This window comes from Ictalurus furcatus, chromosome 21 (genome assembly GCF_023375685.1).
Source record: "Ictalurus furcatus strain D&B chromosome 21, Billie_1.0, whole genome shotgun sequence".
In the NCBI taxonomy this organism is placed as follows: domain Eukaryota; kingdom Metazoa; phylum Chordata; class Actinopteri; order Siluriformes; family Ictaluridae; genus Ictalurus; species Ictalurus furcatus.
In genome coordinates, this window is record NC_071275.1 from 2,291,439 (window position 1) to 2,316,399 (window position 24,961).

Sequence of the window (24,961 nt, forward strand, 5' to 3'; positions counted from 1 at the left end):
CCGAACATCCTCTAAGTATGGTGATTCCATCATTTTTGCCAGGGGTTGTATATTCACCCCATTTATCGCCCTTGTCTCGTGAAATAATAGCGGATGACCTTCTGGTACACCTACACTCACTTCAGGACATAAAGTTGTTACAGTGAGGGAGACAAATTCACTGAGGTGGATGGTGTCCACTTTATTAGGAACACCTATACACCTGCACATTCATGCAGTTATCTAATCAGCCAATCATGTGGCAAAAGCCCAACGCATAAACTCATGCAGATACAGGTCAAGAGCTTCAGGTAATGTCTACATCAGACATCAGAATGAAGAAAAGTGGGATCTCTGTGACTTTAATCGTGGAATGTTTGCTGGTGCCAGAAGGGCTGGTTTGAGTTTTTCAGAAACTGCACAACAGTCTCTAGAGTTTACACAGAATGGAACAGAAAAACAAAACCCCCAAAAAACAAGAATAATAAATAAACATTGAGTGAACAACAGTTCTGTGGGTGGAAATGCCTTGCTGACGGAAAATTGCCAGAAGACTATAACTCTAGACAGAAGTCAATAAACTCTAGAGCCTGTTGTGGTTGAAATTCCCAGCGCCCGGATGTTCAAAAAGTTTCATTTGAAAATCCCATGTTTTGCTATCCAGGATCAAGCAATCCATTTTACTTTTGGTTCTGTTTTTCAAACCAACACTGGACTGGATCGCCCTGATCCAGATACAAACTTTTCAAGATGACCAAATCCGGATTACTAGTGCTCTAACTGGGACTACGTATCACAATGTAGGCTACAAGCTATGTAAAGAACAACAGGTAGATTAGCCTGCATGAGGTCACTTTAAATGTTTTTATATGAAGATACACAAAACAGCACAATACAAACATCAATACAAACATCACCATCCTTTTACAATTTCTTTTAAACAGTCACACCCCTCATCTGACCTGCAACGAATAAATACAAACAAACAAATCTACATTATTCACAAATACATTGTGGATATTTTTGAGCACGTTATAAATAATAAAAAGTCTATATGTCCAATAGTTAACAAAATAAGAATATTCAGAGTTCTTCATGTGTGGAGAGCGATAAGGGATGCAACTGTTAGAAACTACTTTTGACTGGTTCATCTCTGATGATTGTGTCATTGTAATAAATATACAGCGACAAATGACAGTTAAAATTAAATATATTATTTTTGATTGATATTGACAGCTGTTTGGGTGATTATTTATGGGGACAAAATAGTTTTTTGCTTAATTGGTAGCCCTAATGTATACTTTATCTACTTTATCACTGTAATGGTTAAACAAATCAAGTGCTAAATATGAATAAATATATATACTACATGAATAATACAAATACAATAATACAAACATTGTATTATTTGATCAGTTTGAAAGTTTTATTATTTTGTTCCTGAAATCCTCCCGGAATCCACCCTGTGGTTAGCACGTTCGCCTCACACCTCCAGGGTCGGGGGTTCGATTCCCGCCGTGGTCCTGTGTGTGCGGAGTTTGCATGTTCTCCCCGTGCTGCGGGGGTTTCCTCCGGGTACTCCGGTTTCCTCCCCCAGTCCAAAGACATGCATGGTAGGCTGATCGGCGTGTCTAAAGTGTCCGTAGTGTATGAATGGGTGTGTGAGTGTGTATGTGATTGTGCCCTGTGATGGATTGGCACCCTGTCCAGGGTGTACCCCATCTTGTGCCCCATGCTCCCTGGGATAAGCTCCAGGTTTCCCCGTGACCCTGAAAAGGAGTAAGCAGTAGAAGATGGACGGATGGATGGACATACTGAATGTTGGATACAGATCAAAAGCATGATTGGATTACATGATCTAATCTGATTTCAGAATCCTTTGTTCTCTTTTCAAGATTAGATCCAATCTGATAAATCTGATCAGATTACTTTTGACCATCTGGTCCCTGGTGCCAACCAACCATGGTACAAACATGGTACACTTTTTCCCCATTCTGATGTTTGATGTAAACATTAACTTAATCTATCAAGATTGAATGGTTAGATGACCGCATGAACGTTCCACAGGCGTTAATAATAATAATAATAATAATAATAATAATAATAATGTATAATAGTGTATCACTCTGAGTGAAAAGCTCGTGCTCCACTCAGCAGTAGGAGGAGCTCGCGCTTTACATGCGCCCTCATTATGCATAGCGGATTTTGTCTGTGCGCGCGCTTCACCCGGCGTTATAAGAGCATTCACGCACCACCGGGTGAAACCGCACAGTCATAGCCGCACGAATAGCGGGATAACGAGGACCTTACGAAGGTAGGTGTTCATTCATTAGAACTCACTTTGAGTTTTTTTTTAATTTTTTTTTTAAATCCTGCTACAAGAACTTCAATCAGGACATGCGTTCATTTCGCTTGCAATTACTTCCGATGCTGATGGTTGTTTGGAATGCTAATGAGCTCCTTTCTAAACCTTTTGGCTGCACAGAGTAGGTCTAAGCCACAAACAGCTCTTTGATAGCCGACAATTCAGGATGTTACAAGCCGTTACACAAGAGCCATTTCTGCATTTTATTGTCGCATAGTGTTGAGGAATCTTCTTCAGCAAAGATTAAATATTATTATTATTATTATTATTATTAATAATAATAATAATAATAATAATAATAATAAACTTCTGGAGGTGCGTCCCAATTCGTGTACTTGTAGCCTACACGATTATATGCAGTTTTGTAGTGCACTACTAGGCTTATTTACATTTAAAGTGTACTTTTTCGATTTGGAATTTTGAGTGCGATTGTCCAGTGTTCCAAAATGGAAAAAAAGTACACTTTAAATACCCGGATGATGCACTTAATTAACCGGGAAAAAACAACAACAAAAAAAACAAAACTGAAGTGTGGAATGTTGGAGACTTCATGCACGCAACTGTCGCAGCTTTAATTACGTTGCGGAGGGGGCGGGGCTATCAGACTCTGATGTTGGATGAAAAAAATAACCTTAAAAAAATAGTGCATAAGTAGACTACTTGGTGTGTAGTGTGTCATTTGGGACACAACTTGAGTCTCTGATGGGAAAAAAGAACAGAAATGAGACTTTTGTTACAATAGTAACAAGAGAGGACGAGTCGGTTTGCAAAGCGACTCTCCGACTCCATCTTAGCACACTATTTTATACCCCTCCAAAACAAAGACTCTCTACAGCAGGGGTGTAACCTGGCCTGGGCATTCGGGGCTGTAGCCCTGAAGGTTTTTTCCTTAGCCCCAAATAATTCTCCAGTTGGTGCGGTTTGTCACTATGTGACTGAGCGTCATTAAAAGAAGACCACCTGTAGTTTTATTTCTTTAGTGAATGGAGGCGAGACTGATCAGACAGGGTTTACAGGAAAATACATGGAAACACTTGTCTTATTGGCTGACGGATCTCAATTCTGCCAAACGCGATCTCAGAGTCACCTACAGTACCTTCATCTACCAATGTCCACTTTATTAGGAACACTTGTGCAATATTCATGCAGTCATCTAACCCAGGGGTGTCCAATCTTATCCGGAAAGGGCTGGTGTGGGTGCAGGTTTTCATACCAACCAAGCAGAAGCCACACCTGAGTCTATTGAAAGCCAAGATCAACCGATGAAACAGGTGGAATCAGGTGTGGCTCCTGCTTGGTTGGAATGAAAACCTGCACCCACACCGGCCCTTTGCGGATAAGATTGGACACCCCTGATCTAACCATTCAATCTTGGTTACCTCTCTGTGTGCGCCAAAATCACCTCTGGTGTTTATTGCCAAAAAGCCCTTGGTTTCATCTAACCATAGAACCCCATAGCGCAGAGCCGTCCCGGTGATGCCTAGGCTGGAGAGAGTTGACAGGAGGATCAGATGATTCACAGTGTCGAAAGCAGCAGAGAGGTCGAGTCGGATGAGGACAGATGATCTTGAGGTTGATCTTCTTAGTCGTAAGGCTTCAGTGACAGAAAGCAGCGCAGTCTCCGTGGAGTCACTACTTTTGAAGCCAGACTGCTTGGTATCCAGGAGGTTGTTCTGTGTGATAAAAATGGAGAGTTTGGAAAGAAAAGGGAGGAGGAAAACAGGTCTGTAGTTGCCAACCGCAGCAGGGTTAAGTGACTGCTTTTTAAGCAGTGGGGTAACCCAGGCCTGCTTAAATGAGGTAGGGTATGTGCCAGTAGAGAGGGATGTGTTAAAGATGCGTGGGAGTGCAGGTAATAGTGTGGGAGAGATGGACTGAAGAAGGTGAGAAGGGATAGGGTCAAGAGGACAGGTTGTGGGGCAACATGGTCTATGCATGTCTGGGGTTGAGAACTGGTTCCTGATTGATGTAACCTTGTTGGAAAAGAAAGTGGCAAAGTCGTCTGCAGTGAGAGAGGTAGGGGAAGGGGGAGGAGGGGGACAGAGAAGAGAAGAAAAGGTTTTGAAGAGAGTACAGGTATTAGGAGAGCTGTCAATCTTCTCTTGGTAGTACTTGGTAGTGTATGGCTTTAGCAGTGGAGATGCTATGGGGAAAAAGAGAAGTGTTTGTAATTGGACAGAAATGCACTTCTAATATTTTTATATATATATATATATATATATATATTTTTTTTTAAATCTTGACCTTTATAAAGTTCTATTAGACTTTTCTTAAGTCCTCTTAGCATAAACTAATAAACTAAACTAATATTAGCATAAACTAACATGACTATAATGTGCTAAATATGCAAAACGAATAATGTGAAAACGGTTTAATAGTCTGCAATCTCCAGAAATCATATATAATGCAGCCAGTATGCACATTCAAACCAACATTCTAAACTGCATTTATATGGCAACACCAATTAACCAGCCATCATTTTATTAAAGGTCATTTTCAGAGTCTGTGACTTAATTCCAGAAGGTACATCAAGAAAGATGGGGCATTTCACCTCCACTGTTTAAACACAAACACTTGCCTTTAAGTACAAAAAAAAAAATCAAAGCATAGATAATGTGGACTGATGCAGATAGATGTTTAAAGTCTTTCTGTCTCCTAAAGAAATGTTTATTTACCCGAAGCACTGCACAGTGGGAAAACAAAACAGGAGATAACATCTCTGCATATTTTTCACTTAGTTAAATTACACTTGGGCAGGCCAGAAAACAAAATAACCCCAACTAAAAAAACAAGAGAACAAGAAAGTACAAATGAGGCAAATATTTGAAATAATTAGCACTTTTGTACAAAAATAGATTTTAAACATAGTTAATTAGAAATGTAATTGTCAATATTAAAACAAAAAATTATGCACCATTGAATCATTCGTATTTTTTAAACCAAAAATGAATGAACGCAACGTACACAGACCTGTATGCGCTCCTCTTCCTCAGTGAGCAAATTCATTTCTCGTGTGGCAAGCGGAGCAAGCTTGGTGGATCTCTCTGCTCAGAGAACCGGGGTTACGGACAGTAACCTATTGTTCTCTTTCATCATCTCGTGTTCGAGATCCACCTATGGGAGAAATGGACAACTCCCCGGTTGCCCAACGCACTCACAATGAAGCCCCGTAAGCCAGCGGATGGTCACCTAGATAGGGGGTGCTTGACGCAGCCGATAATGACGTGCCTGATAACACCATGCACAAAGGTGATAGTGGTACACAGGTGGAACATGAAGGATATGCTGGTGACATGAATAAGAGAAGCCTGACAGTCCAAGCTTCAAGATGGAGAAGAGGGCTTAAGGGAGGAAGGCTATGAGGAGCCCACTCCTAGGACAGAGTCAGCTACCGGGGTCTTAGTGACATTGAGCCGGTAGTATTTGACAAACGTATGGGGAGAGGCCCAGCTTGCAGCAGAACAGATGTCCCACAGTGAGACTCCCCGAAACAGAGCCTACGAGGTGGCCACGCCCCTAGTAGAGTGTGCTCTGAGGCCCTCTGGACGCTGCACTCCCTTCAATTAATATGCCAAAGTAATAGCTTCCATAAGCCAATGGGATAGGCATTGCTTAGAAATGGGGTTCCCCGTGTGCAGGGGGCCCCAGGAAATGAAGAGCTGCTCACTCCTCTTGAAAAGGCTAGTCGTGTCCATGTAGGCCCGAAGGGCATGCACAGGACACAGAGCATTCCACCTCTGATCCTCTGCAGAGGAGAAGGGAGGAGGATGAAAAGCGGAACGCTCAATCACCTCACAGGTAAATGCTAATGGGAGGGGCCACCTCTGGGCATACAGGAGGGGAATTATCTCCACCAGCCACGGTGCCTTGGGCCACCTGGGTGCCACCAGAATGAAGGTCGGGCTCTTAACTCTCACCCTGGCTATGGTGGGGTCTATTAAGCAAAGCGGAGGGAATGCATAGAGCAGCACATTGGGCCATGAATGGGCCAGTGTGTCCACACTGAGGGGTGAATCTCTGTGCCTTAGCGAGAAGACCCTACCTACAGAAAGCCTCCTTTTCTTGGACGGGTGGGCTAGGAGGGCAAAACTGGAGTCCAGATGGCTGGATGCCCAAAAATGTGGATTCAAAGCACCGTGGAGCTGTGCATCAGGCCAGCCGTTTCCTTTTGAGGTCAGAGGGAGCGAGGCCAGGGGGTTTCTTGGCAGTGGCTGTGGTGAAGGATGTTCTCCTCCATGGCAGAAGGGGGATTACCCTGCTGCGCCGGTGGTTCGTTACAAGGTTTCTGTTTGCCAGCATTCTGGAAATGCTGTCCCGCAGTGGGATTAGGTGGCTGCGGGGGGGACGGGTGCTGGGGGGGCTGGTGCACATGGATTTCCTCAGCAGACACAGCTCGAGAGCCTCGTCCTCCGTTTTGTCGTCGCAGCGTTGTTGCATCAAAGCGATGACGGGACCAAAAAGGGCCCGGCCAGGCTCCACTGGTGCTCCTGTGATGCACTGCTTCTCGCTATCAGGGAGACCCGATAGGTTACAGCCAGAGCGCACGCTCGTCAACTACCGAGAGGGCCATGGAACTCCTGCTCGCCTGGATGGCTTGGCGTGCATTGCGGAGGACGAGGTCATTAATGGTGATGATCTCCTTCCAGAGCGAGGGTGAGGGACACCCTGTCCCCAGTTGCTGTCCCATGTCAACCAGGAGCTCAGTGTGGTAAGCTGATAGAAGCGAGGAGACATTGAGGGCCCTGACAGCTATGGCTGAGGCCTTATAAGAGGCCTGGTGGATGACATGGAAAAATGGTCCATTTTGCTGGAGAGAGTGGGCTTGACTGGAGTGAACAAGCCACCTTGGGAGGGGTTAAGTTGTCTGGCAATGGAGGGCTCATGGTCTCGAGTGCTCGGGGTCTCCCCAGCAATGTTTCATGTGCTTGGCACATACGGGGAGGACTAGGAGGAGCTGTTTTCTCAGGTCTGGAGGCGGTCCCAGGAGTTTCCCATCGTAAACATCCCTCTCTTGGTCAGTGGCACTTTGCAGGGCCGACCATTTAATATTGAGGCGAGCGGCTGCTCGCTCACAAAACTCAAACAGGATGTACTGAGGTAAGGCTACGGGAACATTAGCCTGGGGCTAACCCTCTAGAAGGCCCGCGACGTCCTCATCACCGGAGCCGGGCGGCTCATTAACTAAGGAGGGTTCACCTGGTAAGATGCCTTTGAGGGGAGAAGGGTTGCTATAGTCAGCCCAGCTCAGAAAGGCAGCGCCTTTGGAGATCCCCGGGAGCATGCTGTCATCACCGTTTCCCCCGTCAGAGTTGGACTGTCCAAAATCTACACTCTGGTTTGCGGTCACTTTGAGCCTTTGGCCCTTAGCTTTTTGGAAAGTGCTAGGCAGTGGCTACAGTTGTCAGGGAAATCAATGGCTTCTTCCACGTGTTTGAAGCCCATGCATATCACACAGAAGGGATGAGAATCCCTAGCTGCAATGAGAGCACCACATGCAGCCAGGCAGGCACGTGAGTGGTTATCCTCACCGGAAGCCGAAGCCAATTTAGTATGTGCCATGGCGATGAAACACAGGACTCAGTCGTGTCTGAAAGGCGGGCAGTCGTTAGACAGGAGAAAAAAAGGCTTAAGAGGAGGCGGGCAGCCTAATGAGCAGTGTGAGCGTGGGCGGCTTGCAGCGAGTGACACGGCTAACCTGGCTAGCGAGACAAATATGTCCGGTGGATGTCCTCCTCCAGACAAAAAGTGCAAGTCAATGAACCAGAGAGCTTTGCGCACAAAATAAGCTAGAGGTCGCGAGACGCGAATGTCAGCTGAGGAAGAGGAGCACATGCAGGTCATTTATGCACTCAGGTAAGGGGCGGGCCCTTACCTGTCATTAGACACACGCTCCTGTCTGTCACAGCCAGACTTGGTGCAATTGGATGCTACTACATAGGTCAGGAACGGATGCCTGTCCCATCGGTGGATCTTGAACGCTATATGATGTAAGAGTTGTTACATGTTGCTTCGCTCCGAGAAGTTCATCATGTGCTTTTCAAAGGTGGTAAGAGGGTTACAGGAAGGGAGGATGACCTGTCCGCTGGGAAAATTAGCTGGGTTTTTCACAGCAAAAAAGTTAGTTTTAGGTTCAATATTCACTGGATATTCACTTGATATCCCCTGCCCTCTATAGAGGCGACAGTCTTACACAGATATCAATACCACCATTAGTTTAAATAATATTTAATTATAATAAACAGATATAAAACATTTACTCAAAAATGCCAACGTGTATGCAGCTCTAGCATATTTACACCTGAGAATGTTCTGATGTGGTATCAATGTGGTATAACTCCACCCACTGAGTTAAAAATATCGACATTGTCCATACGTTAAGTACAATGACAAAAGTTTTAACATACAAAAGTCATTTTAAAAACACACATTTTTAGAAAGTACTAGAAGCAGTAGTGAAACAAAATGAAACAGTTATCAAACTTTTATAAACATACGGTAAAGCAGACGACATCGAAACCAGTGCAATGAAAACACATGAGAAACTGTTGTCTGTGATTTCACATGGGAAAAAAAACTAAACAATGACAATAAGTAATAACCTCCTTAGATGTGAGGATCAGCACAGAATAGAGCGAACATGAACATTAACTACAGAAGTAAATATCAAAGGCTTAAATTAGACCTACAGGCTACACTAGGCTTAACAAGACTACATGAGACCAGGCAAGGCACTACACATAAACAGGGCATGAACATGGAAGTGGTAGCACAAGATCATGGGAAGGAATAAGACTTAACAAGAGCCCAAGTTTAAGGTGTTTATGCACACACAATACTTTATATCCCTGTGATTATAGACAGCTTAGTAATGAACTGCTAGGGAAGGAGATTTGACATAATGATAGCATTACAGTGCACTGATCGTTTCTGCCCCAAGTCTATTTTCGCTGTGCTGCACACGCTGAATTAAAGTGATAGCGCATAGTTCGTGGTCAAAATGAACACGGATTGACACGAAAATCTAGTGATTACACCATAAATGCATATAAGTAAAGTATACTACTGTTTATCGCAGACATCTTATTACTTTAAGCCCGGGGTAAAGCAAAGAAAACCAAAACACTTACCAGGAGTTGCAAAAATAACTAATGCGGTCAAAATTATATCTAAAGTATACTTTTTAATGTAAAATACACTAGACAGCATGTTATATTGTGTGTGGATGAAGGGGGGAGATGTTTAAATGTTTTGCCACTTGCATGAGCAAAGTAATATATAAATCTATGTAGAAGTAATGAATTGAATATTGTGTTGTTTATATTTATTGTGTTTAAACATGAATACGTCTACGAAAGATTGTATTACTGTACTGTGTTGCTCTAAACTTCATTCAAAGTCCTGTCACCCTCCACCTTCATGTCCTTTTCTGAACGTGTTCCGCCGCGGGTCAGTAGCGTACTGCAAACGCGTCTTTTGTGGAAGCATAAGGGTGCGTGCTGCTTCCGCACCGCATACGTACTGCAATACGCACTGCATATGTACTGCAAACGGAGTATGTGCGAAGCAGGCGTTAGACTTTTTTATTTTTCATTTTGCACGGCCTGTTGTGTTTATGGTACATCTGCATCTGGCCTATCTGCTTCGGTCCGCATTTTCTATCCTTTTATTTAAAAAAAAAATATATATTTTTTTACTTAAAGTAGGGCTGCAGGATTATGGCCAAAATGATAATCCTGATTATTTTGATCAATATTGAGGTCTCGATTATTTATCACGATTATTCATTGATTTTAGTGACAACATATTTTTATTGCACTCTCACATTTATTAAGTTTTCTCATGCCACAATATAACACACAAGTAGCATGAGAAAACTTGAGCTGGTCAGTTATAACAGAATTTAGGAACATGGTGTGAGGCATGACAAATTAATTTACCTTCTGATAAACTAAATTTTATATTTTCAGTTAATTTTACAGACGGTATGCAAAAAAACAACGTTAACCTGTTACACCTTGTAAACAAATACAATAAACCTCAATGTTCAGTGTTTGAAGTCAGCTCCTCTTAAATATATTTAAAGCTACACTATTAGACATTTTCCACGGTCATGGTTCTGGGCTGGAGTCAGTTCTCGAACCGCTCTGTGTATATTGTGTAGATATCTGAATAATCTCATATAGGATGTGATTGGGTGAGTTCATTTACCCGTCAGATGCAAAGCGCTTTAGTTTAATGGTGTTCATTAATGCACCAATCAGGATTTTTACAGCCGATACCGATCCAGATACCGATCTTTTTTTGTTTAAACTTTAATCAGGAGGTCTGTTATAAACAGTTAAATGTAAGCTCTCTGCTCATGGTCACTGTTAATGGAGTTAAAATAATAGCAATGACAAATACTGTTGGTTAATTAATAAATAAACAAGCATAAAACATTTATTTTTAAATATCTTAAAAACAATAAATGAGTCCTAAATAAAAGTAGACTAACACAAAAATGATCCATATTAGGAAAAAGGCTAATAGCCTTCTAAGGAGATAGTGAACTAAGCTTAATGTCAAATTAATATTAAATGCAACCCATAGTAATTAAACATCATTTCATTTCTCATTTTATTTATAGTTTATGAAGTTATTATAATATCTATTTTTTTATATATTAAATGATTTATTTATAACTAAGAACATTTTCTGTCTTTACATTTTAGTAGTTTTATTTTTGTTTATCAGTTTTGGGTTCCCCCAGTGCAGTGTTCCATGTCTGCTGATAATATTGTGTTTTGGGGGATTAAATCAAAACATGGAAACTGGAGTGAGTTTAAATGAAGTGAACTAGAGTTAGTGAAGGAGAACGGCAGTGAACTGTATGTTTACAGACTGAACAGTTGCTACTCTTGCTTATAATTGGTGAGGAATTTTATTTAAACTTCTTTTTATTCCATTTTATCAAGTGCATTCATACAGTACAATTAGTAATTCAGCGATATAGCACAGGTATAAATGCCTTACAGGGCAGTCCATGGTTTCCAATATCGTCTCAGTGTCCACACATATTTCCCCCTCATGGGACAAAATGGTAAGTAAGGGATTACAACCACCAATACAGTAAATAGATAAAAATAAATAAATAAATCAACAAAGACAAAAATAGATGTACAGTAATAATGAATAAATAATAGTAATGTGTGATTAACATCAAGATGGCATTCAGATTTAGATAACAAAGAGAATCTACTCCGACTCCTACAATGAGAAAATATGAGATGATCGGGGACCATTTAATTGAAAATATTTCTGTTTTTAGTTGTAATTTTGTTTGTTTTTAGCCTGGCTGCGGCTTCAGCCAGGAGACCGTAATCATCTTCTTAGGTATTAAGAGTAAGACTCTCAGTAAGAATGTCACATTACTGTTCTCCACCTCCTCCGGAAGTAATCCCAATAAATATCAAGATGGTTCTAAAGGCAGTTCTATATGTAAACATTTTTAATTTCATTTTGTATGCTTTGCCAATATTCTGGTAATTTTGGACAGTCCCAGAATATGTGTGTATGGTCTCCCACCAGGCCGTAGCCCCTCCTACATTAATCTGATTTGTCTCCAAATTTTGAGGTAATAAGGGGAGTTCTGAAAAATCTCATCTTGACTTTCCTCCAAATGGGGCTGTTTGTTATTTTGTGTCCCTCTCCGCAAGATGTGGCGTATAAAGAAGTGCCCATTTTTCATCTGGAATGATGGTATTCATCTCCAGTTCCCATTTTTCCTTAATGTCCAAACCATCATCCTTTAGTTCTTCTTGTAAGATCTTATATAGGTGTGATATGATCTTCTTTTTAATGGTTCTTTTGATTATTAACATAAACAAACATTCTCTGTTGGATGGCGAAGTGCATAGTTTATCCCATTCATTGTTTGTCTGTAAGTAATGCCTTAGCTGCAGGTGGTGAGGAATTTTTTAATTAAGAAGTTTGAATTAAACCCACCTTGTAGCGTTAGCATTATTATTAATTTACTCCGCCCGACGCCGCTGTGTCTACATGAGCAGGTGCAAGTTCAGGTCATTTTGCGTGATCAATAAAAGATGGCGGATTGTGAGATCGGGAAGTTGAAGCAGATGATGTACAGAGTTACTCTTGTCATCATAATGGCTTCTCTGCAGTATTTACACACTTGTTCGGTTGACTGAGGAGATGAAAAGCAGTGCGAAAGTAACAGTTGCGCGGTGTAGATGCATTTTGGACTTCCTGTAGTTTTTATTCCAATTGTATTATACAACTCCGAACAGGTCCCTCGCACCGGTGCGAATAAATATTTATTCACAGTCGCACAAAATACTTTTCAGTCACAAATGTGAGTGAAATGGTCGCACTGTAAAGCCCTGAGTTTATCTGCAAAGTTTTTTCCCGTTTAATGTCCCCGACAACCTCTGTAGTGCCGTTTAGCATCATGTTAATATCATGATTTCCCCTCGCGCAAAGCGCTGGAGCTCGAAGCGAAGCTGGCCGCTCGAGCGCTAAAATGCTAACCCCGTTTAAGGGTTTTGGCACTACAAAATGACGTCATCATTGCACCACTCTATGGTGATTGGCTGTAAATATAGGAAGCGCTTGATTTGATCTGCAGCAGCGTTTTCTATGAGCGGAGGACGAACTTTAAACGTCAATATTGCAGTCGATCATGTTCATGTAATCGTGGGCAGTCAAAATCGTAATCGCAATCGATATTCGATTAATTGTGCAGCCCTAACTTAAAGGCAAGTGTTTGTGTTTAAACAATAAAGGTGAAATACCATATCTTTCTTGATATACCTTCTGGAATTAAGTCACAGACTCTGAAAATTACCTTTACAAAAATGATGGTCGGTTAAGTGGTGTTGCCATATTAATGCAGTTTAGGATGTTGGTGTGAATGTGCATACTGGCTGCATTAAGATATATATGTTTTCTGGAGATTGCAGACTATGCAAACGTTTTCACATTAGTCATTTTGCATATTTAGTATATTATAGTCCTGTTAGTCTAGTAGGACTTTTCTTTGAGTAGTTTATAAAAGTCAAGATTTAAAATAAAATAAGAATATATATATATATATATATATATATATATATATATATTTATAACCATTAATATTATAAAAATTAATATTAGAAGTTAATTTCTGTCAATATTTTTTTTACTGTTATTGCCCAAATTTCTGATATTCAATTCAAATTTATTTGTGTAGCACTTTTAACAATGGACATAGTTGCAGAAATATATAAATTTAGGACATTAATTTTACATTCATAAATTTACCCCTAATGAGCATACCAGAAGTGACAGTGGCAAGGAAAAACTCCCTGAGACGATATGAGGACGACACCTTAAGAGGAACCAGACTCAAAAGGGAACCCATCCTCATCTGGGTGACAATGGATAGTGCAATTACAAATAATTCCCCTATATAACTGTGTACTAACACAGTGCCCTCCACTAATACTGGCACCCTTGGTAAATATGAGCAACGAAGGCTGTGAAAATGTGTCTTTATTGTTTAACCATTTGATCTTTTGTTTAGCCTGCATTATACAAGGTACCAACAAATAGCCTGCACCTTTTGATCAAAGTAGGCATGGCGGATGACAAAGACCAAAAGTATGCTCAGGTGCGGTATAGGTAAATGGTAGTATTTTATGATCAATGCAAAATTTGATTGGGATCCAGTGCAGGGTGGATAAGATCGGGGAGATGTGGTCATATATTCTGGTTCTAGTAAGGACTCTTACTGATGCATTCTGGATTAACTTGAGCTTGTTTATGCTCCTACAGTACTGGAACAGCCAGACAGAAAGGGATAACAATAATCCAGCCTAGCGGTAACAAAAGCATGAACTAGTGTTTCTGCATCGTATAGTGACATTATATTTCTTATCTTGGTAATATTTCTGAGATGAAAGAAGCCTATCTTAGTAATATTATCTACATTATCAACAAGTACTTCTGTCTTGACAGAATTAAGTAGAAGGAAGTTGGCAAGCATGTCCTTTACACATTCATCAACTTTATTAAGCTGGTGTCTCTTATCTGGTTTTGCTGAAACATAAAACTGTGTGCAATCAGCATAACAGTGGAACCATGTTTACAAGTAATTTTACCCAGAGGTAGCATATATAAAGAAAAGAGTAGCGGGCCTAAAACAGAACCTTGCATAACACCAAACCCTACCTTAATATGCATAGACAAGTCACCATTTACATATATAACTCGATAACAATCAGTCAAATAAGACCTGAGCATGGAGAGGGCCCTTCCCTTAACTCCAATAACATTTCCTAGTCTATCAAGGAGAATAATAATTTATAGTCTGAACTAGGGCTGCAACTGACGATTATTTTCATAATCGATTAGTTGGCCGATTATATATTTTCGATTAATCGGATGGGGCGGGGCAAGCTTTCAGTACCATTTTTTCCCCGTTTATTTAAAATGAAATCCACAAACTGATTGTTACAAATATAAACTTCAGACTAAAACTTTACACAACTGTTTGTCTAATTATATAAGACTGAAAAGAACCTAATACACACACACACCAGAATATATATTATTAATTTAGGACTGTAGTTTGATTCAGTGCCATAAAAAAATGTATAAATACTTATATATATATATACTATATTTATACACACATACACACACATTATATATATAAAATATATAATATAATAGTATATATGCATGACTTTTTATGGCACTGAATTAAACTACAGTCCTAAATGAATAATAAAAACTCACTTTCACTGCACCTTGTGGTTCCTGTTACTCGCTGCCTTTAGACATATTATATTACTTGTGTTTACTTTTGATCATAGTGTTTTAATTAGACATTACAGATCTTACTCGCGCTTCCTCTCTGTATCGGCGCGTCTACACTGCGCGTGAGGAGCAACACGGCCTCCTTACTAATAGATCACTTCCGTTATAATAAAGAACATAAGTTACACTGACACAGCATATAATAACAATAAACTTAAATTAAACTAAACCTTTTAAGCAACTGGCGACAGCATCACTGTCGTGCTCGTGCTACACAAACTCCGCTTTATAAAGTTTATAAATCTTCTCCGCGGTGTTTAATATAAAATGTTCCACTGCCTTAGAGGACTTGAAGGTCGCACATTTTCTTCCTCAGTCACGTGACCATTTTCTCCTTCGTCTGATGGTCATTGAGAGAAAAGAAAGTCATGTACGGTGACTCTGGGTATTAGGCTAAAGCTAGCGCCGTCGCATTACGTGCATGTGACGTCATGTAGGAAGCGGCTTATGCTTCCTGTTAGTAAAAAAAAAAAACGCTAGTGTTCCATTTGAGATGATTTTACCTTTCTAAAATCCACACACTAGACGGTAGTACACAGTGCATAGTGTAAGTGTACAGTACTTCATTTGGGACACAACTTTAGTATTTACTTTCCGAAGCGTGTTTTCAGTACATAAGTAACGTAATGAGTAAACACGCCCCGTGCCGCACGCAGACCAACTAATCCATAATGAGATTTGTCGACGACGATTTTCATAATCGATTATTATCGATTTTATCGATTAGTTGTTGCAGCTCTAGTCTGAACATTCTTTCACTCAGGCATGTCAGTGTTTTGATAAGAGTTGGTGACTATGTGAGTATGGCTTTGTAAGACAGAGGAGCTAATACGTCTGATTCATTCAGAACGTATTAATCCTAATCCTCTCTTATAATCATCCTTACATGAATGCACCTGTATCTTGGTGCCTGAATAGGTTTGCAGTCTGACTTGGTTGGATCTTCTCTTTAACTCTATAAGGAACAAGTGGATCGTATACTAAACTCACTGCTCCGTGATTAACCTGTCTACTGATACCATGAATCAAGAAGTAGTCTGGGTTGGGGTGACCGCCTTCTTCTCAGGAGTGCTGTTCCTCTGTGTGCTTGCACTCCTCTGCTTCTTCACATGCCGACTAGCATCCAGAGTGGTTCCTCTTGGAACACCACTGCGTTTATGAAGATGATCTGGGTAAATATAGCCTAGAGTCATACATTTGTTTTTAATGCTTATTGTTCTGCATGCTTATTAGATGGATAGACTCACACATATGGTGTTTGACAGAAGCTGGCCTGGTGAATATGTACAGCATACTCATGTAGATAGTCAGTCGAAAGTTTAAGAACGCATGGAGTTTCTTTTTTGCGTGTTTGCTTTATATGTTTCATTTCATTTCATCACAAAACAAGGTGGTATATAAAAGTAATGAAAAAATGGCACATTAAACAAGTACTTAATTATCTTTGTATTTGAACACATCTTAACTGGCCACTCATAGATCTTATTGGGCAATGAAAATAAGCCTGCTTTTTTAAAAACCCTTTAAGCTCCAAGAACTGCTCCAGAAACTCCCAAGATCTGTGGACCCTGACTTGTAATTACTCAACTATTACTGGTAAATAATTGCTATGGTAATGAATAATAAAAAAAATAAAAGGAAATAGTAGTGAATAATATGTTTAAGTAAGTAATAGTCCTATAGAAAAAAAAAAGAAGATATTGCTAGTTTTTTTTACTTATTACATCAAGATGATTAAAAAAAAAAAAAAGTTACATACATTTCTCCACCAATACATAATTCGATTTTATCATGAGTAATTACTTAAAAAAGTAAATTACTTATTGATAGGATGTTTGACAACCTTTGACTCAGAGTGTATACTCTGTGTTACATTTAGTTCTTCTCCACTGAATGGTGTGTGTGTGAGAGTGAGAGAGTAGGCAAAAAATGTCCACTTAATCAGCTTTGTCATCCTTATTAACCTTCTCAGAACATTGCCATTCGAACTCATTAAAATGTCCCTTACTGAAGGGCCATTTTATAAAAAGGTTCCCTCTCACTTTTAAAGATCTTAACTGATCTCTCTTGTAAATTTACCACAAATCCTCTACAAGTGATTTCACTTCTACACTTGAATGATTATGACAGAATCATACAGCTTCATGCAATGAATCATACATTCAAAGAAATGCTGTAAAGCAAAGATGCCTTCAAAAATAATGAAATGAAATGTTTCTCCATTAAAACAAATGACTATAAAGAGCGGTAAACAGGAAACAAAGGCAATATGTGGTGTGACGACCCTTTGCTTAAAAAAAAAAGTAGTCTCAGGTAGAATGAGTGCAGTTTTAGAAGGAAATGAGCTGTAAGTTTTATTGAGCTTCTTGCAGAACCAGCCACAGTTCTTCTGGAGACTTTGACTGTCGCACTCGATTCTTATTTTTGCAGCTAAATCCAGCAGCCTTTATTATGTTTTTGTCTGAAAAGTGTCTCTTACAACATAATACGCCGCTTTCTTTACTGACATACAAACATTTTTCTGTGACATTTAATTTTGTGCTGGAAAACTAATGTTTTTGTTTTTGTACCGACTCGATAATGTAGAAGTCATAAAATAAAAATCTATAACAAAGTTTGTACTAAAAAAAAAAAAAAATAGGGTGCCTAAGACTTTTGCACAGTACTGTATATGAAAAAAGAAACATCCCTCCCAGAATGCTTAAGTCCTTAATAAGCCATTGTTCAAGTTCATGTTCAAGGAAACTTTGTCATTCATCCACATATAAAGTATACAGCTGTACGAAATATTGTTTCACTTGGACCAAGATGCTAAAAAAAACAATGAAAGAAACAGTGTGTGATGTCACAGCAAACCAGCAACTACAGTTCCCAGAATACAACACAAACTACAAACATGGCCGACGAGGACTACACTTCCCACACGCGCACCATCTCCTGAGTTCTAGACACCTGCATCCAATCACACACACACACACACACACACACACACACACAGCATATAAGTGAGTTTTGGAACATTACGAATTTGCGAAGTAAACGCTCAGGTGCGTAGTCTCTGTCATTATCCAAGCCCTTATTATGTGATCGCTATTCTGATTTTGTCCTTTGCTTTGTCCCTTGACATCGATTCTCTGCCCTGCCTAGTATTGCCTGTTTGCCTGATCGCCTGACCTCTGCCTGTCTCTTTCTCTTGTAATATTGTAAGACTTTGTAGGCTTTGTAAGACAGAGGAGCTAATACGTCTGATTCATTCAGAACGTATTAATCCTAATCCTCTCTTATAATCATCCTTACATGAATGCACCTGTATCTTGGTGCCTGAATAGGTTTGCAGTCTGACTTGGTTGGATCTTCTCTTTAACTCTATAAGGAACAAGTGGATCGTATACTAAACTCACTGCTCCGTGATTAACCTGTCTACTGATACCATGAATCAAGAAGTAGTCTGGGTTGGGGTGACCGCCTTCTTCTCAGGAGTGCTGTTCCTCTGTGTGCTTGCACTCCTCTGCTTCTTCACATGCCGACTAGCATCCAGAGTGGTTCCTCTTGGAACACCACTGCGTTTATGAAGATGATCTGGGTAAATATAGCCTAGAGTCATACATTTGTTTTTAATGCTTATTGTTCTGCATGCTTATTAGATGGATAGACTCACACATATGGTGTTTGACAGAAGCTGGCCTGGTGAATATGTACAGCATACTCATGTAGATAGTCAGTCGAAAGTTTAAGAACGCATGGAGTTTCTTTTTTGCGTGTTTGCTTTATATGTTTCATTTCATTTCATCACAAAACAAGGTGGTATATAAAAGTAATGAAAAAATGGCACATTAAACAAGTACTTAATTATCTTTGTATTTGAACACATCTTAACTGGCCACTCATAGATCTTATTGGGCAATGAAAATAAGCCTGCTTTTTTAAAAACCCTTTAAGCTCCAAGAACTGCTCCAGAAACTCCCAAGATCTGTGGACCCTGACTTGTAATTACTCAACTATTACTGGTAAATAATTGCTATGGTAATGAATAATAAAAAAAATAAAAGGAAATAGTAGTGAATAATATGTTTAAGTAAGTAATAGTCCTATAGAAAAAAAAAGAAGATATTGCTAGTTTTTTTTACTTATTACATCAAGATGATTAAAAAAAAAAAAAAGTTACATACATTTCTCCACCAATACATAATTCGATTTTATCATGAGTAATTACTTAAAAAAGTAAATTACTTATTGATAGGATGTTTGACAACCTTTGACTCAGAGTGTATACTCTGTGTTACATTTAGTTCTTCTCCACTGAATGGTGTGTGTGTGAGAGTGAGAGAGTAGGCAAAAAATGTCCACTTAATCAGCTTTGTCATCCTTATTAACCTTCTCAGAACATTGCCATTCAAACTCATTAAAATGTCCCTTACTGAAGGGCCATTTTATAAAAAGGTTCCCTCTCACTTTTAAAGATCTTAACTGATCTCTCTTGTAAATTTACCACAAATCCTCTACAAGTGATTTCACTTCTACACTTGAATGATTATGACAGAATCATACAGCTTCATGCAATGAATCATACATTCAAAGAAATGCTGTAAAGCAAAGATGCCTTCAAAAATAATGAAATGAAATGTTTCTCCATTAAAACAAATGACTATAAAGAGCGGTAAACAGGAAACAAAGGCAATATGTGGTGTGACGACCCTTTGCTTAAAAAAAAAAGTAGTCTCAGGTAGAATGAGTGCAGTTTTAGAAGGAAATGAGCTGTAAGTTTTATTGAGCTTCTTGCAGAACCAGCCACAGTTCTTCTGGAGACTTTGACTGTCGCACTCGATTCTTATTTTTGCAGCTAAATCCAGCAGCCTTTATTATGTTTTTGTCTGAAAAGTGTCTCTTACAACATAATACGCCGCTTTCTTTACTGACATACAAACATTTTTCTGTGACATTTAATTTTGTGCTGGAAAACTAATGTTTTTGTTTTTGTACCGACTCGATAATGTAGAAGTCATAAAATAAAAATCTATAACAAAGTTTGTACTAAAAAAAAAAAAAATAGGGTGCCTAAGACTTTTGCACAGTACTGTATATGAAAAAAGAAACATCCCTCCCAGAATGCTTAAGTCCTTAATAAGCCATTGTTCAAGTTCATGTTCAAGGAAACTTTGTCATTCATCCACATATAAAGTATACAGCTGTACGAAATATTGTTTCACTTGGACCAAGATGCTAAAAAAAAAACAATGAAAGAAACAGTGTGTGATGTCACAGCAAACCAGCAACTACAGTTCCCAGAATACAACACAAACTACAAACATGGCCGACGAGGACTACACTTCCCACACGCGCACCATCTCCTGAGTTCTAGACACCTGCATCCAATCACACACACACACACACACACACACACACACACAGCATATAAGTGAGTTTTGGAACATTACGAATTTGCGAAGTAAACGCTCAGGTGCGTAGTCTCTGTCATTATCCAAGCCCTTATTATGTGATCGCTATTCTGATTTTGTCCTTTGCTTTGTCCCTTGACATCGATTCTCTGCCCTGCCTAGTATTGCCTGTTTGCCTGATCGCCTGACCTCTGCCTGTCTCTTTCTCTTGTAATATTGTAAGACTTTGTAGGCTTTGTAAGACAGAGGAGCTAATACGTCTGATTCATTCAGAACGTATTAATCCTAATCCTCTCTTATAATCATCCTTACATGAATGCACCTGTATCTTGGTGCCTGAATAGGTTTGCAGTCTGACTTGGTTGGATCTTCTCTTTAACTCTATAAGGAACAAGTGGATCGTATACTAAACTCACTGCTCCGTGATTAACCTGTCTACTGATACCATGAATCAAGAAGTAGTCTGGGTTGGGGTGACCGCCTTCTTCTCAGGAGTGCTGTTCCTCTGTGTGCTTGCACTCCTCTGCTTCTTCACATGCCGACTAGCATCCAGAGTGGTTCCTCTTGGAACACCACTGCGTTTATGAAGATGATCTGGGTAAATATAGCCTAGAGTCATACATTTGTTTTTAATGCTTATTGTTCTGCATGCTTATTAGATGGATAGACTCACACATATGGTGTTTGACAGAAGCTGGCCTGGTGAATATGTACAGCATACTCATGTAGATAGTCAGTCGAAAGTTTAAGAACGCATGGAGTTTCTTTTTTGCGTGTTTGCTTTATATGTTTCATTTCATTTCATCACAAAACAAGGTGGTATATAAAAGTAATGAAAAAATGGCACATTAAACAAGTACTTAATTATCTTTGTATTTGAACACATCTTAACTGGCCACTCATAGATCTTATTGGGCAATGAAAATAAGCCTGCTTTTTTAAAAACCCTTTAAGCTCCAAGAACTGCTCCAGAAACTCCCAAGATCTGTGGACCCTGACTTGTAATTACTCAACTATTACTGGTAAATAATTGCTATGGTAATGAATAATAAAAAAAATAAAAGGAAATAGTAGTGAATAATATGTTTAAGTAAGTAATAGTCCTATAGAAAAAAAAAGAAGATATTGCTAGTTTTTTTTACTTATTACATCAAGATGATTAAAAAAAAAAAAAAGTTACATACATTTCTCCACCAATACATAATTCGATTTTATCATGAGTAATTACTTAAAAAAGTAAATTACTTATTGATAGGATGTTTGACAACCTTTGACTCAGAGTGTATACTCTGTGTTACATTTAGTTCTTCTCCACTGAATGGTGTGTGTGTGAGAGTGAGAGAGTAGGCAAAAAATGTCCACTTAATCAGCTTTGTCATCCTTATTAACCTTCTCAGAACATTGCCATTCGAACTCATTAAAATGTCCCTTACTGAAGGGCCATTTTATAAAAAGGTTCCCTCTCACTTTTAAAGATCTTAACTGATCTCTCTTGTAAATTTACCACAAATCCTCTACAAGTGATTTCACTTCTACACTTGAATGATTATGACAGAATCATACAGCTTCATGCAATGAATCATACATTCAAAGAAATGCTGTAAAGCAAAGATGCCTTCAAAAATAATGAAATGAAATGTTTCTCCATTAAAACAAATGACTATAAAGAGCGGTAAACAGGAAACAAAGGCAATATGTGGTGTGACGACCCTTTGCTTAAAAAAAAAAGTAGTCTCAGGTAGAATGAGTGCAGTTTTAGAAGGAAATGAGCTGTAAGTTTTATTGAGCTTCTTGCAGAACCAGCCACAGTTCTTCTGGAGACTTTGACTGTCGCACTCGATTCTTATTTTTGCAGCTAAATCCAGCAGCCTTTATTATGTTTTTGTCTGAAAAGTGTCTCTTACAACATAATACGCCGCTTTCTTTACTGACATACAAACATTTTTCTGTGACATTTAATTTTGTGCTGGAAAACTAATGTTTTTGTTTTTGTACCGACTCGATAATGTAGAAGTCATAAAATAAAAATCTATAACAAAGTTTGTACTAAAAAAAAAAAAAATAGGGTGCCTAAGACTTTTGCACAGTACTGTATATGAAAAAAGAAACATCCCTCCCAGAATGCTTAAGTCCTTAATAAGCCATTGTTCAAGTTCATGTTCAAGGAAACTTTGTCATTCATCCACATATAAAGTATACAGCTGTACGAAATATTGTTTCACTTGGACCAAGATGCTAAAAAAAAAACAATGAAAGAAACAGTGTGTGATGTCACAGCAAACCAGCAACTACAGTTCCCAGAATACAACACAAACTACAAACATGGCCGACGAGGACTACACTTCCCACACGCGCACCATCTCCTGAGTTCTAATCATAGACACCTGCATCCAATCTCACACACACACACACACACACACACACACACACACAGCATATAAGTGAGTTTTGGAACATTACGAATTTGCGAAGTAAACGCTCAGGTGCGTAGTCTCTGTCATTATCCAAGCCCTTATTATGTGATCGCTATTCTGATTTTGTCCTTTGCTTTGTCCCTTGTCATCGATTCTCTGCCCTGCCTAGTATTGCCTGTTTGCCTGATCGCCTGACCTCTGCCTGTCTCTTTCTCTTGTAATATTGTCTAAATCAGTACAGTACGGACGTTTCCATTCTGCTTTCACTTCCTGCCCTCCATCTGAATTTCGCGTGTCATCAGAATCACATGACCGCAAACAAGGGATAGGATAAAACGGACGTCATATCATAAAAAAAGGCATAACTCTACGATACACATCGTGACATTTTTGCATCGTGATATATCGTACCACGATATATCGTTACATCCCTAATTTAAAGTGATGTCTGACGACTGTAACCACTGGTATTTATACACAGTATATGAATAAATAGTCCATTGTCCACTGTGTGTGTGTGCGTGTGTGTGTGTGTGTGCGTGTGTGTATTGGGAAGGGGGGGATGTTTATGTGGTGAATGGCGGCAGGATGTTTAGAAGTCTGACAGCCTGGGGGGAAAAAGCTGTTGCAGAACCTTGTAGTTTTGAGTTTGATTCTGTGAAACCTTCTGCCTGATAACAGCGGTACAAACAGTCTGTGGGAGGGGTCCTTCTGGTTGTTCTCTTGTGTAAAGATGAGATGACACAGTAGAGTTGCCTGTAACTTCCATTTTCAGAGGTCAATTAAAAAATGACAAAAAAAAAAAAAAAAAAAACATTAATTGAAATGCCAGCTTTCAAAAGTATAAAAGTATCCTTTTTGTGGAATGATCCAGATGTATTTACAAATGAAAGTTAATTAATTTGCATCCTTGTTTTGATTAACAGCAGAGATGGTATGGATTAGAGACAGGTTAAACAGCTTAAAATGCGAATGGAGCAGTAGATAATTCTCAGCAGGGTTGCTATGTTACATAAGGTGCCCTCAGTATAAAGAACTGATTACCTTGTTTGTTAAAATGTGTGGGGTTGGCACTACTCTTTTTTTTTTTTGTTGTTTGTTTGTTTTAAATTGTCATGTGCTTTTAAAAAAAAAAAACCCAAAAAACTAGTCTTGTCTTCACCCTTGTCCTGTCATTGCCATGTTTGAAATATGGATTATTCTTCTTTGATGCTGTCTGCCTGTGATTTGACCAGCACCATGGAATTCTGATCATGAATTACATCCTGCCTCTGCATATACGTTACAGTTGCACGGACCTAAGCACACATGAAGACGCTGTGCTCCATTCGTTATGGAGAAATGGGCATGAGCAATAGCTATAGAAATCTGAAAAAATATTTTTTCAGTGATTTCAGATCTGTGTTTGAAACCGAGATATTCACAAGTAATAAAATGCAAGTCAGAGTCAAGTACTGAGTCTTTAAGCTCTAGTCTAGTCAGTTTAGTATCGGGGTGGGGGGTTGTGAAACACAATAGATCAACAGTTGTGTGGACATTCCAACAGTATTTTTTATTTTTAAGGTCCAACATGACAATCCCCATTTGGTTTTGACAACTCTTAAAACTTTTTGTCTCTAAACAAACAAAATATTATAATAACAATGAACAATAAAATTTTTTTAAAAATTCAGAAGACCACGTTGGGTTCCACTCCTGTCGGCCAGGAATAGGAATCTGAGGCTACAATGGGCACAAGATCACCCAAAGTTCACAGTTGATGAGTGGAAAAAAACCAGGCGATTTTTTCCCTCCCCTAATCTTAAACTGTCCCATTTTAGTGAGCCTGCACCCACTGTAGCCTCAGATTCCTGTTCCTGGCCGACAGGAGTGGAACCCAATGTGGTCTTCTTCTGTTGTAGCCCATCCACCTCAAGGTTTGATGTTTTGTATATTCTTAGATGCTTTTTTTT

The 24,961-nt window shown here is 39.2% G+C and overlaps 1 protein-coding gene across 1 annotated transcript in view; it reads left to right on the forward strand.

Annotated features, from left to right (window-relative positions):
* Positions 1 to 2,133: 2,133 nt before the first annotated feature.
* Positions 2,134 to 24,961, forward strand: part of alpl (alkaline phosphatase, biomineralization associated) — a 50,117-nt gene continuing 27,289 nt past the window's right edge. Inside the window, exon 1 of the mRNA XM_053652513.1 lies at positions 2,134 to 2,293. The gene's annotated coding sequence lies outside the window, so the exon portion shown is untranslated. The remainder of the gene's footprint in view (positions 2,294 to 24,961) is intronic.